Here is a 12,881-nt window from a genome sequence, read left to right on the forward strand (position 1 = left end):
ATATGTTAGAAATGTACCTCAGACACTTGTGCTTCAAACAGAAATGGTCAGTGTTTTACAGCACCGCTCATATTTGTTTGGAAAAACACATGACCTCAGATCAGTGGCTGGTGTCCAGCTGCTATCCTGCAGATCTATTGGAATGGGTGTATGCAAACATGCATTCTGTCCAAACAGCCGAGACCTCAGGAGCGCTTGTGCAGCCATCTGGTTAAAATTCCTTCCCAAGCGAATGTAATCTAAATGGAACACGGCGAGGTGCCTTTTCCTGCCACAGAGCCCCTGCCAAAAATTTGTCAGCTTTCAGTGGTTTTCCTCCCCTCTGTCCCCCCCGCCCCCCCCCCCCCCCCCCCCCCCCCCCACAACCAAGTCAGAATTTTTACAAGTAGTTAAACCTTGACAAAATATCACCCGACAAACACGCCAGGCCTAATTTGGTAAAGAAAAATACGGAACAAGGCGCAAGAAGCTTTTTCCATTCTCAAGAAGGTCCCTTGCATTGTGTTTCTCTGAAACAATCAGGCGCTCTAGGTCCCCGGCCTCTCCCTCTGTCCACCCCCTTCATACTTCCAGAAAAAATTAAGGCAGGCAGCCATCTTCCCTGGAGAGTAGAATGTGTTACTAAGCAACAGCCCAAACATATTCATGTTAAAAAAAAGCTATCAAAGGGCATCTGTCAGCAGATTTGTATAAAACTGATTGTGCGCTTGGCAGCTGAAGGCATCTGTGTTGGTCCCATGTTCATATGTGCCCGCATTGGTGAGAAAAAGCTGTTACACCAGAGAAAGCCTCGTCAGGCTATAGGTTATTACATGATGGCCATCCAAATGAGTGGCCAACTGTGGAAGACGTATGGTCTGTCAGTGTAGGAACTGATCTTACATTGTGGCTCTGAGTTCTGCTTTCATGAGACATCCCCTTAAAGGGACATTACATAAAAATGTATTTATAACATATTAACCTATAGTTGACTATTCTATGTTTTGTTTTTGTTTTTTACAACAACAAAAAAATAGGTGGGAAGTTTTCAGGATATATATATATTTTTAGAGGCACTCTATGTTTTATACCCCTTTAACTTTCTCATTTGTTTGGACTTTGAGCATAGTAAACTGCCTCGCCTGACTTTCTCAGTCAGACCATCACTATGGCCAGAAGTAAGGGGGACGGGGGACTCAATTAGAGCGTCATTGTCACGTTCAGGTGTGGGAGGAAAACACCACACCGAACATTGGAGGGAAAGGGTGAGGGAATAAGGCTTGGAAACTAGGGAAATGAGATAGACACCTCCTAGTAAAACCCTAATCAAAGTCCTGACTAAATACCAGTATGAACAGAGCCCAGAGGTAGGTGAGTTCATACACAGGAATACCTAATGTCCTAACTCACCCTATAGGACCCTGGTACTAATGTCAGGACTGAGACAACCTGTTCCTCCAAAAGGAAGGACCAACAGGAGTATCCCTTAGGCCTTAATACAAATGACAGGGAAATGCAACACACAAAATAACCCAAACAAAATACAAAAGGGAAAGAAAACACTTAACTTCAAGTGGCTGGGGCAGCACCAGGAACTCAGCCGAGATCCACACACCAGCTATCCACAACTCAAACTAAAGCTATAAACCGCATAGCATAGTGGGAGAAACAACAATAAATAGAGAAGGTTAAATGACCATAATAGCCACACCTGGGGAAAGAAGGTGTGGCAGGCACCAGAAACAACAGACGTCATTTGATCCAAACGGAAAACATGTCAGGTCAAACCACGTGTTGCCAGTCTCACTGATCTCCTTCCACCTGTTGCGGAAACCTCTGTGACAGTCATGCACTACACTGATATCTACAGTGCTCTTCTGAGGGCATTTTTATCTAGGCCTATCCGAACAAGGAAACAACAAAGCTGTCTTACTGTCATCCAAAATTCTACATCCACTATTATACTAGCAGATATGTTTTCCTCACTGCAGCCGTAAACAAAACAATGGATTACTCAGGAGTTCTCTCTCTCTGTGCTGACTGTAACAGAAGAACAACATGTTGTATTTCATTTTCAGTGGTATAGTACTTCCAAAATGAAAAGTAAAAAACAGCCATGACTTCTTAAAAAAAAAAATAGTGTTTTCTATGAATATTGGGGTAGATTTATCAAAACTAGTGTAAAGGAAACCTGGCTTAGTTGTCCATATCAACCAATCAGATTCCACCTTTCATTTTCCAGAGGTCCTTTGTAAAATGAAAGTCGATTTTCCTTTAAACCAGTTTTCATGAATCTTCCCCACTGAGTTTATAAAAAGACCCCCTTTCTGATGGAAGTGTCCCTTTAATGACACAGTGTATGCCATATACATTTTTGGAGAGGAAAGAGAAGTAAATGCTCCCTTTAACAAAAGGGGCAATATAATAGTAATGTACAGGGCTGTCTTGGCAATTCTAGAATCTGAAATAGCTGTCAACTCTACAGCCATTGAGATACTGTCACCACATAGTCTCTAGTCTACTGGCAAATTGCAGGAATCAGTGGAAGATGTGGGTTCCCTGGTAGCCCAGATGGCAAAACATTACATTAGAAGATGTACCTTGGAGAACCTACACAACATTATCATGGGCCACGTGACATTTTGATATATTGGATTCTCAATGGCTGTGAAACTGTTAATGATTACAAAGATGAAATAGTCGTCTATGTAAATATGTAGCTCTCAGGATGATGTCACTCAGGAATGCTAACATAAGCTGAACAGTGTCTATGTTTTCATGAATCACAAGGAGTTAGTTGAAAAATGTTAGAATCCATATTTGGTTAGAGTCTAACCTAAAGTATGAGCTTTTTATGGGGTGAGGCTGTAGAAGGTCTTGACCTGGTGCCAAATCCAGGTCTGAATGATTTTACAATGACATAAACTGTTTCCCTGAGATCTTCAGCTACCATGAACACCTAATGATTTGGAAGAAGCTGAAAAGAGAATAAAAAAAAAAACATTTCAAAAAGAAAAGAAATGTTGTTTCTCTAATATTGAGCTGTGAGCATTGTGTGCTATAAGCTCCCTCTAGTGGCAGTTGCCAGCAGCCGAAATACTATTATTTAACTCTGTATAAGAAAAATAGAGCTCTGAGTTCCATAAAAATTAATGGCGCAGTTTGGCTGTGGGTTATACTTATGCAGCAAGCCTCTGAAGATGATCGGAGTGGAGGGGTCGTTGTCCCTCAGGCTGTTGCTCCGTGGGAATTGGTGCAATGTAATGCTACTTCCAGGCACGTGTTGATATAGGTATTCACTGTGAGATACAGGTTTGATTTTAGCCTGGATGTTAACTAGGTGATGAGTGTCTGAGCCGTAGTCCCTCACCTGCAGCAGTGTGTGCAAAGTTGTGATTTTGCTGATCTCTCTGCTGTCTTTGAACACTATAGCTCCTTTGAAAGCAGCATCTTGACTGTGATAATCTCTCTGGAGGAGATCTCACAGGTGAATTAGATACAGTCCCTTGGAGCAGGAGCTCTAACAAGTGCTTCCTATCTCTTCTCTGTCTGGACTCAAACTCTCTCTCCTGGCAGGAAGTAGGACCAGTCCATTCCTACCAGACCCTGTTCCTGCCAACCATTGCCAATTGTACCTTCTCTGCTGGAAAGAACGGTCTAAACACATAACATAACAAGAGGTGAGTGATGAATCGCATTCCATTGTATGGAGTGACCTGTCATTTAACCCCTCAGATGCCGCGTTAAATGCTGATTGCGGAATCTGAAAGTCACATTTAGCCTATCAGGGGGTTAATCACGGGTTAAAATAAAAAAAAATATATATTCTCACCTCATCCATTTGATCGCAGTGAGGCCGTCGCGGCCATCTTGATTGAAGAAAACGCACCAATTCAGGCTCACACTGACGTGATGACATCAGTGAGTGCCCCAATTGGGGCATTGGGTGGGCGCGGTGGCATCATCACTGTCTATGGGGGTGTCCCAACTTTCCACTAACAACAGATGTTGAGGGAATGTTGGATTTAGCACGACCAACACTATGTTCCCAAGAGATCAGCCACTGCCAGAGGTGTCTGGTAGCTACTTATTCCTGTCTCCCTATTGAGAATACATGCACGCCCAGCTGAGCCAAGCATGCATGTCTATGGGGTGTTGCAAGGAATAGCTGTCAGTCAAACTAGTGTTCTAGTGACAGCTATCTAAGGGGTATGGTCATTTTAGGTTGTGCTAGTTCTGCCTCTATCCCCTACACCCTCACTAGGTATTTCTCACGGCCTCTTATATGCAAATATCCTGTTTAGTGACCTATAGCCATATGCAGCACTATATCCCTAGACATTTAATTAAAATATCGAAGGAATGGACATTTTGCTTTGAGTTTGAATTCCCCCAGTGGAGTGATTTCGCAACTTTTCAAACCACTTTTCAATACTGGGGGTGGGTGGGGAGTGACACGAATTTTGGGGGGAAATTGGACTTTTCTATGTACCAGTTTGATGCATTCCCCCATAGGCCATCAATATCAAAATTCCAGAAACCCCTTTAAGGGTCCATTCACACGTCCGCAATTTCGTTCCGCATTTTGCGGAACGGAATTGCGGACCCATTCATTTCTATGGGACCTGGAATTGCGGATCAGCACTTCCGGGTCCGCAATTCCGATCCCGAAAATTATAGAACATGTCCTATTCTTGTCCGCAATTGCGGACAAGAAAAGGCATTTTCTATTAAGTGCCGGCGACGTGCGGACCCCAAAATGGGGAACGCACATCGCCGATGTCCGTGTTTTGCGGATCTTGCAGGGAATGTTAAACCCTATTACAATTGTCAATTCAAATACAGGTCTTCAGGGCGGCGGCCAAGTTACCAGCACAATATTATCTATGAGCTCAGAATAAGGAACGAGTAAAACCATGAATCACTTCACTAGAGTAATAGTAAAACATTACCAGAGATAAGTACTGGGAGAACAAAGTACTGCTGTGAATACACACCTAGCCCTCCAGTCCTCACAAAGCAGCCGCACAAAAATGCAATAAAACCATGGGGGGAGATTTATCAAACTGGTGTAAAGTAGAATTGGCTTAGTTGCCCATAGCAACCAATCAGATTCGACCTTTCATTTTTCACAGCTCTTTTGGAAAATGAAAGGTGGAATCTGATTGGTTGCCATGGGCAACTAAGCCAATTCTACTTTACACCAGTTTGATAAATCTCCCCCCATCTATCAGAAAGGTATGTTAGGCTTCATGTTGCATTGACTTCAATGGACAATGGTCTGCATTTTGTGGCCAAGTACAGGAAATGTTCTACCTTTTTGCGGAACGGATTTACTGACACGAAAAGCACGCAGATCATCCCTGTGCTTTTTGCATCTGGATGTCCGTTCCACAAAAAGATAGAATATGGCCGCAAAATGTGGACCCATTGAAAAACCTAGAATATGTCCGCAAAATGCAGGCAGCACACAGATCTCATCTGTATTTCGAGGATTCGCGGTTTGCAGACAGCAAAATGGACACAGTCGCGTGCATGATATTTGTATAAAAAGGTGACATTTACAATAAGGGCCGGTTTAGTCATGAGCAGATTCTGATTTCTGTCATAACCATGTCCCAAAGAGATTCCAAATAATGGGATTTCCGTAACGGAGTCCTCCTACGTAAAGGCATTCACTCACTGTGCAGCTGCAATCACGCCCATAGCTCTAGAAGGAAAACCCCTCCGAAATGTCCTCTACGGATGGAATGGCTTTATGCTTCTTCTATCTGTAAGCATCTGCTGGGAGAAGATTATGTCAGCCAGAAGGCAGAGGGTCAGATTTCCTAGGGATAGGACGCCTCCAATTTGCTTCTGGTGGAGATCCTATTGAAGGCGGAACACCTCCTAAAACTACAGTAATGTGCTCATTATACTCCGTGGTATCCAGGGGCGGACTGGCCATCCAGTGATGGCTAACCTCCGGCACTCCAGCTTTGGTGACACTACGACTCCCAGCATGCTCCATTCATTTCTATGAAGTTCTGAGAACAGCCAAGCAAGTGTACATCTTGGGAGTTGTAGTTTTACCACAGCTGGAGTGCCGGAGGTTAGCCATCACAGCATTGACCATACAGGGGAATTTGCTGGTGGGCCGATGCCCAGAGGGGCTGTCCAATTCCTCCTCATGGCCGCCAGCTGGATACATAACTATATGATGTTTTCAATAGTAATTAATGTAGGAGCATCAGGTACTTGAGCACGGTGCCCTCCTGAACTCAACTGTATTACTATCTTCAGGATAGAGATACAGTTGAATATTGCAGTGGGGACAGAAGTATCTTGTGCTGCACTCTAGTATTGCAGGCCCCGACTACTTGTGTTGCCCTGCCTTCTGTCAATTTGGACCTGCCTACAACATAGCGCATTACCAGTGGCGTAACTAGAGTGCTATGGGCCCCATGGCAAACTTTGGATCGGGGCCCCTCCCCCACGCCGTGCCCGGTCGCACCCTCTGTGTGGGCAAATGTGACACCCCTGGTCCCTGATCTCCCAGTAATGCCCCCAGTAATGTCTCTCACTGCCCCCAGTAGTGTCCCCCACTGCCCTCAGTAATGTCCCTAGTAGTGCCCCCCCCACAGCCCCTAGTAGTGTTCACCACTGTCCCCAATAATGTCCTCAGTAGTGTCCCCCACTGCCCCAGTAGTGCCCTCCACAGCCCCTAGTAATGTCCCTCACAGCCTCCAGTAGTGTCCCCCACAGCCCCCAGTAGTGCACCCCACTTGTGCCCAGCACAGCCCCTAGTAGTGTCCCCCACTGCCTCCAGTTATGGAACCAGTAGTGCACCCCACTGCCCCCAGAAGTGCCCCCCAACAGCCCCTAGTAGTGTCCTCTACTGCCCCCAGTAGTTTCGCCCACTGCCCCCATTAGTGCCTCCCACGGCCCCTAGTAGTGTCCCTCACTGCCCCAGTAATGTCCCCAGTAGTGTCCCCCACTGCCCCCAGTTGTGTCCCCCACTGCCCCCAGTTGTGTCCCCCACTGCCCTAGTAATGTCCCCAGTAGTGCCTCCCACAGCCCCTTGTAGTGTCCCCGACTGCCCACAGTCTTCATGTAACGGGGCCGAGCACTGCCACACTAAAACTAGTCACAAATTAAGCAGGTGGGTGGAGCCTGACTAATGTAGGTTAGGCTCCACCCACCTGCTTAATGTGTGACTAGTCTTAGTGTGGCAGCGCCGAGGCCTGATACTGGAGGCCTAGAGACTGGAGAAGTGCATATCATGCAGGTGAGATGAGCGCTCTGAGGGGGCCCAGCATTAAGTACAGTGAAAATTGTGGTCGCGGTCGCTCCCTCTGTAACCGCGATCGTTAAGCCCCAGGGCATTAAGTTTTTTTTTTACTGGGCCACTTTAAGCTCCCAGTCTGGCCCTGGAGATATCAGTAATTCTGTCACTTTATAGCTACCATATACACTCACCTAAAGAATTATTAGGAACACCTGTTCTATTTCTCATTAATGCAATTATCTAGTCAACCAATCACATGGCAGTTGCTTCAATGCATTTAGGGGGGTGGTCCTGGTCAAGACAATCTCCTGAACTCCAAACTGAATGTCAGAATGGGAAAGAAAGGTGATTTAAGCAATTTTGAGCGTGGCATGGTTGTTGGTGCCAGACGGGCCGGTCTGAGTATTTCACAATCTGCTCAGTTACTGGGATTTTCACGCACAACCATTTCTAGGGTTTACAAAGAATGGTGTGAAAAGGGAAAAACATCCAGTATGCGGCAGTCCTGTGGGCAAAAATGCCTTGTGGATGCTAGAGGTCAGAGGAGAATGGGCCGACTGATTCAAGCTGCTAGAAGAGCAACGTTGACTGAAATAACCACTCGTTACAACCGAGGTATGCAGCAAAGCATTTGTGAAGCCACAGCACGCACAACCTTGAGGCGGATGGGCTACAACAGCAGAAGACCCCACCGGGTACCACTCATCTCCACTACAAATAGGAAAAAGAGGCTACAATTTGCACGAGCTCACCAAAATTGGACTGTTGAAGACTGGAAAAATGTTGCCTGGTCTGATGAGTCTCGATTTCTGTATAGACATTCAAATGGTAGAGTCCGAATTTGGCGTAAACAGAATGAGAACATGTATCCATCCTCTGATGGCTACTTCCAGCAGGATAATACACCATGTCACAAAGCTCAAATCATTTCAAATTGGTTTCTTGAACATGACAATGAGTTCACTGTACTAAAATGGCCCCCACAGTCACCAGATCTCAACCCAATAGAGCATCTTTGGGATGTGGTGGAACGGGAGCTTCGTGCCCTGGATGTGCATCCCTCAAATCTCCATCAACTGCAAGATGCTATCCTATCAATATGGGCCAACATTTCTAAAGAATGCTATCAGCACCTTGTTGAATCAATGCCACGTAGAATTAAGGCAGTTCTGAAGGCAAAAGGGGGTCCAACACCGTATTAGTATGGTGTTCCTAATAATTCTTTAGGTGAGTGTATATATATATCTGGATACTATACCCCTTATTACTAATTCTAACACCATGTAGATGTCACAAAGAAGTCCACAAGAAACCCAAGTGACATCAGAAGATTCTTAAAGTGGTTTTCTCAGATTTTTTATTAATGGCCTGTCCTTATGAAAGAGACCTGTTCAGACTTCATTGTTTACAGGCACAGCACCATACATACAAGTGTGGCTGTGCCTGGTACTGCACTTCAGCCCAGTCATACAGTATATTGATTGGTTGGATAGGCCGATCCTTAAAAGCCCCAGAAAACCTCTTTAATAGTGTTCTGTTTTTTAGGGGGGTCTTTATTCCTTATTATACACAAGTTTGCACCTGGGGTATTTTTATGTCAATGAATGAATGTGTGCACTGGTGGGCCTAAACCTATACCCTTCATGTCTTAAAATGGATCTTTGTCATGTGGGTATGTGCTAAAAGGAATGTCTAGTGCACTTTCTCATTGTCCCACCAGAGGAGATGATTTTGAGGGACCACCCTGTGTGTAGACCTCACATATGCACGTACAATTTGAAGTAATTTAGGCCATCATTGCATATGCAGGACTTCTTAACAGGCCATCTGGTGGTTATAGGTTCTGAACTACAGAGGTCTGCTCTAAATGAAACTGCTAGACTCAGGTGCTCTGTTCTATAAGGGGTCCATTATTGTGTCAGTGTTTTGGCCCACCGGTGGATCCACTGGTACTCTGGTGAGACAGTCCGACCCTGGCTGCTGGTAATCAACTTTTATAAAAGAGGTTCTGTAGCAGTAGACACAGAAGAAACTCTTTGACACAGCAGCAGCTGGTGTGTATATTTCCATAGCTGCTGCAGAACCTCTTTGAGAAAAAAAAAGGGTGAGCCTTATATACTTTGCAGCAATGGCACCAATGAAAAAGGACTTCATGCCATTCATGGTCTTTGACAGACATGATAGCAGAAAAGGATGTAAAGGGTTAGGTTACAAAAGGGTAGGAGTAACGAAAAGGGGAGCTCAGGACGCCAGATTGTTCGGCAGTAATATGTCGGTTTGTTGAAAAGTCTGTGGAGGTGTGCACACAGGTTTTCACAATATTACTTCTGATATCACCACGCTGATCTTAGTAGGACTTTCTGCCCACGAGTACATAAGGGAGCTTTCACTGACTGACAGCCAAAATTGTGCAAAAGTCTGTTTAGAGCAATTTTAAGAGAAAAAAAATCCCTGTGGTTGTTTAATATGTTGGCTCCAATACAGTACTCCTACAGTATGAAAAAAACAAAACAAAACAAAAAAACGCTATTACCTCTACCAGATACATTTGCTGCTCAGGACAAATGGTTTTATGATGTGATACCTCAATCAAGCCAAATGTGTTAACTCATTAAAAATACAGTTCTTAGAGTGTATGTGCAATGGGCGTCTCCCCCCAGGGCCCTCCTATAACGCGACCCAGGTGTAGGAATGCCGAGTGGTGTAGTGCAGCCTATTTGTTTCTTTATGTGTGTCACGGTGCTCCTACCTGGATACAGCTGGACCCCAGGCTTTGGCTCCTAGGCAATAAATAGGGGGCATAATTGAGGGATTTGAAGAAATAACTTGAGTCCAGACCTTGAGATGAAGTTCAATGGCAGCTTTACTTTGAATAAATGTTTCATCAAACAGTTTACAGGCTTTGTCTTGGTTCCAGCAGGCTTTAGCATTAAACTGGCAGGCAAACTCAATTCTGCTATATCTTTCTCCCACTCTGCTGTACTGACAAGCTAACTTGGTGTCTTTGTTTCCCCTTTATGCTGCACTTGCCTATTGTAGTCGGACTTATGTTCAGCCAAAAAGTAGGTTAGAATCCTGGCAGCATCAACATGGAGTCTCAACCAGAACAAACTAGAACTGCCCCTCCTCCTTCTGCAGCACTGACTTGCCCGCTTCTGACCAAAGGGGGGAGAATGGAATGGTGAGTTCCAATCTATTTATAGCTCTGCCGAGTTTGCTGCCACCCGCTGGTGAACCAGGCACATTACATGAACAGTCACATAACATTATAAATGCACAGTGTTGAGGGACCTGGAAAAAATATATATAAGCGATATACAGGTTAGACCATAAAAGATAGTAGCAAGGTCCAGAAGTGGTAACACCACTCTGGGGTGTTACAAATGTACTGTAGATTTAAATCTGACCCTTCAAATGAATGTTTTGTCAGGCTGTGCACACGCATTGGTTTTGGTTTTGGTTTTGATGCGGTTTTACCCCCATACCATGCAGTGTCACAGTTACTGGTTATTCTATTTTGCCAATTCCAGATGTTTGAACTTGCTGTGGTGCCCTATAGAGCCAATCACTAGCCGCAGTGGTCATCTGTCATCCATGCCTGTACATCACTGGGTCACATGCTTCACAGTGCTCGGAAACTCCTCCTTGCCGGCTGACGTCACAGAGCTGGAGCGCCGAAATCTCGCGATGCGCGAGCTAGCGCATGCGTAGCTCGTTCCCTGTGCTGATGCCAGCACAGGGAATGAACATGATGCCGACACTGCGCATGCGCTAGCTCGCGCATCGCGAGATTTCCGCACTCTAGCTCTGTGATGTCAGCCAGCAAGGAGGAGATTCGGAGGACGCGGGGCGGTGCTGGGCTCCTTTCCGCTTGACTCATCTCCGGATACAGGACTCATATCAGGTCATTTGCATATTGATCAAAAAGGTTTTTTAACACACTAAAAGCGCAGAGAGCTATGGGGACTGGGTATTGCAGATGTGCTAGCGGCCATCTAGCAACCCATGTCCCCAGCTCTATGCACAAAATCCTGGTGACAGGTTTCCTTTAAGGACCAGGCCATTTTTTGCAAATCTGACCAGTGTCACTTTAAGTGGTGACAACTTTAAAACGCTTTGACTTATCCAGGCCATTCTGAGATTGTTTTTTCGTCATATATTGTACTTCATGACAGTGGTAAAATGGAGTAAAAAAAATTCATTTTTATTTATAAAAAAATTCCAAATTTGCCCAAAATTTGGAAAAATTTGCAAATTTCCAAGTTTCAATTTCTCTACTGCTATAATACATAGTAATACCTACAAAAATAGGTATTACTTTACATTCCCCAAATGTCTACTTCATGTTTGGATCATTTTGGGAATGACATTTTATTTTTTGGGGATGTTACAAGGCTTAGAAGTTTAGAAGGAAATCTTGAAATTTTCAAAAACCCACTTTTCAAGGACCAGTTCAGATCTGAAGTCACTTTGTGAGGCTTATATAATAGAAACCACCCCAAAATGACCCCATTCTAGAAACTACACCCCTCAAGGTATTCAAAATAGATTTTACAAACTTTGTTAACCCTTTAGGTGTTCCACAAGAGTTAATGGAAAATAGAGATAATTTTTTTCCAGTTACAAAGCAAGGGTTAACAGCCAAACAAAATTCAATATTTTTGGATCTGATTCTGTAGTTTACAGAAACACCCCATATGTTGTCGTAAACCGCTGTACGGGCACACGGCAGGGCGCAGAAGGAAAGGAATTCCATACGGTTTTTGGAAGGCAGATTTTGCTGGACTGTTTTTTTGACACCATGTCCCATTTGAAGCCCCCCTGATGCACCCCTAGAGTAGAAACTCCAAAAAAGTGACCCCATTTTAGGGGTGGCAGTTTTGTTGGTACTATTTTAGGGTACATATGATTTTTGGTTGCTCTATATTACAAGGCAAGGTAACAAGAAATAGCTGTTTTGACACCGTTTTTATTTTTTGTTATTTACAACATTCATCTGACAGGTTAGATCATGTGGTATTTTTATAGACCAGGTTGTCACGGACGCGGCGATACCTAATATGTATACTTTTTATTTATTTATGTAAGTTTTACACAATGATTTCATTTTTGAAGCAAACAAAAAAATGCTTTAGTGTTTCCATAGTCTGTGAGCCATCGTTTTTTCAGTTTTTGGGCGATAATCATAGGTAGGGTCTAATTTTTTGCGGGATGAGATGACAGTTTGATTTGCACTATTTTGGGGTGCATATGACTTTTTTATCGCTTGCTATTACACTTTTTGTGATGTAAGGTGACAAAAAATTGTTTATTTAGCACAGTTTTTATTTTTTATTTTTTACGGTGTTCACCTGGGGGGTTAGGTCATGTGATATTTTTATAGAGCCGGTCGATATGGACGCGGCGATACCTAATATGTTTACTCTTTTTTTATTTATGTAAGTTTTACGCAATAACAGCTTTTTTAAAACAAAAAAAATGATGTTTTAGTGTCTCCATATTCTGAGCCATAGTTTTTATATTTTTGGGGCGATTGTCTCAGGTAGGGGCTCATTTTTTGCGGGATGAGGTGACGGTTAGATTGGTGGGCGTACGCCTTTTTGATCGCTTGCTGTTGTACTTTTTGTGATGTAAG

Source organism: Bufo bufo, chromosome 8 (assembly GCF_905171765.1).
Source record: "Bufo bufo chromosome 8, aBufBuf1.1, whole genome shotgun sequence".
In the NCBI taxonomy this organism is placed as follows: Eukaryota; Metazoa; Chordata; class Amphibia; order Anura; family Bufonidae; genus Bufo; species Bufo bufo.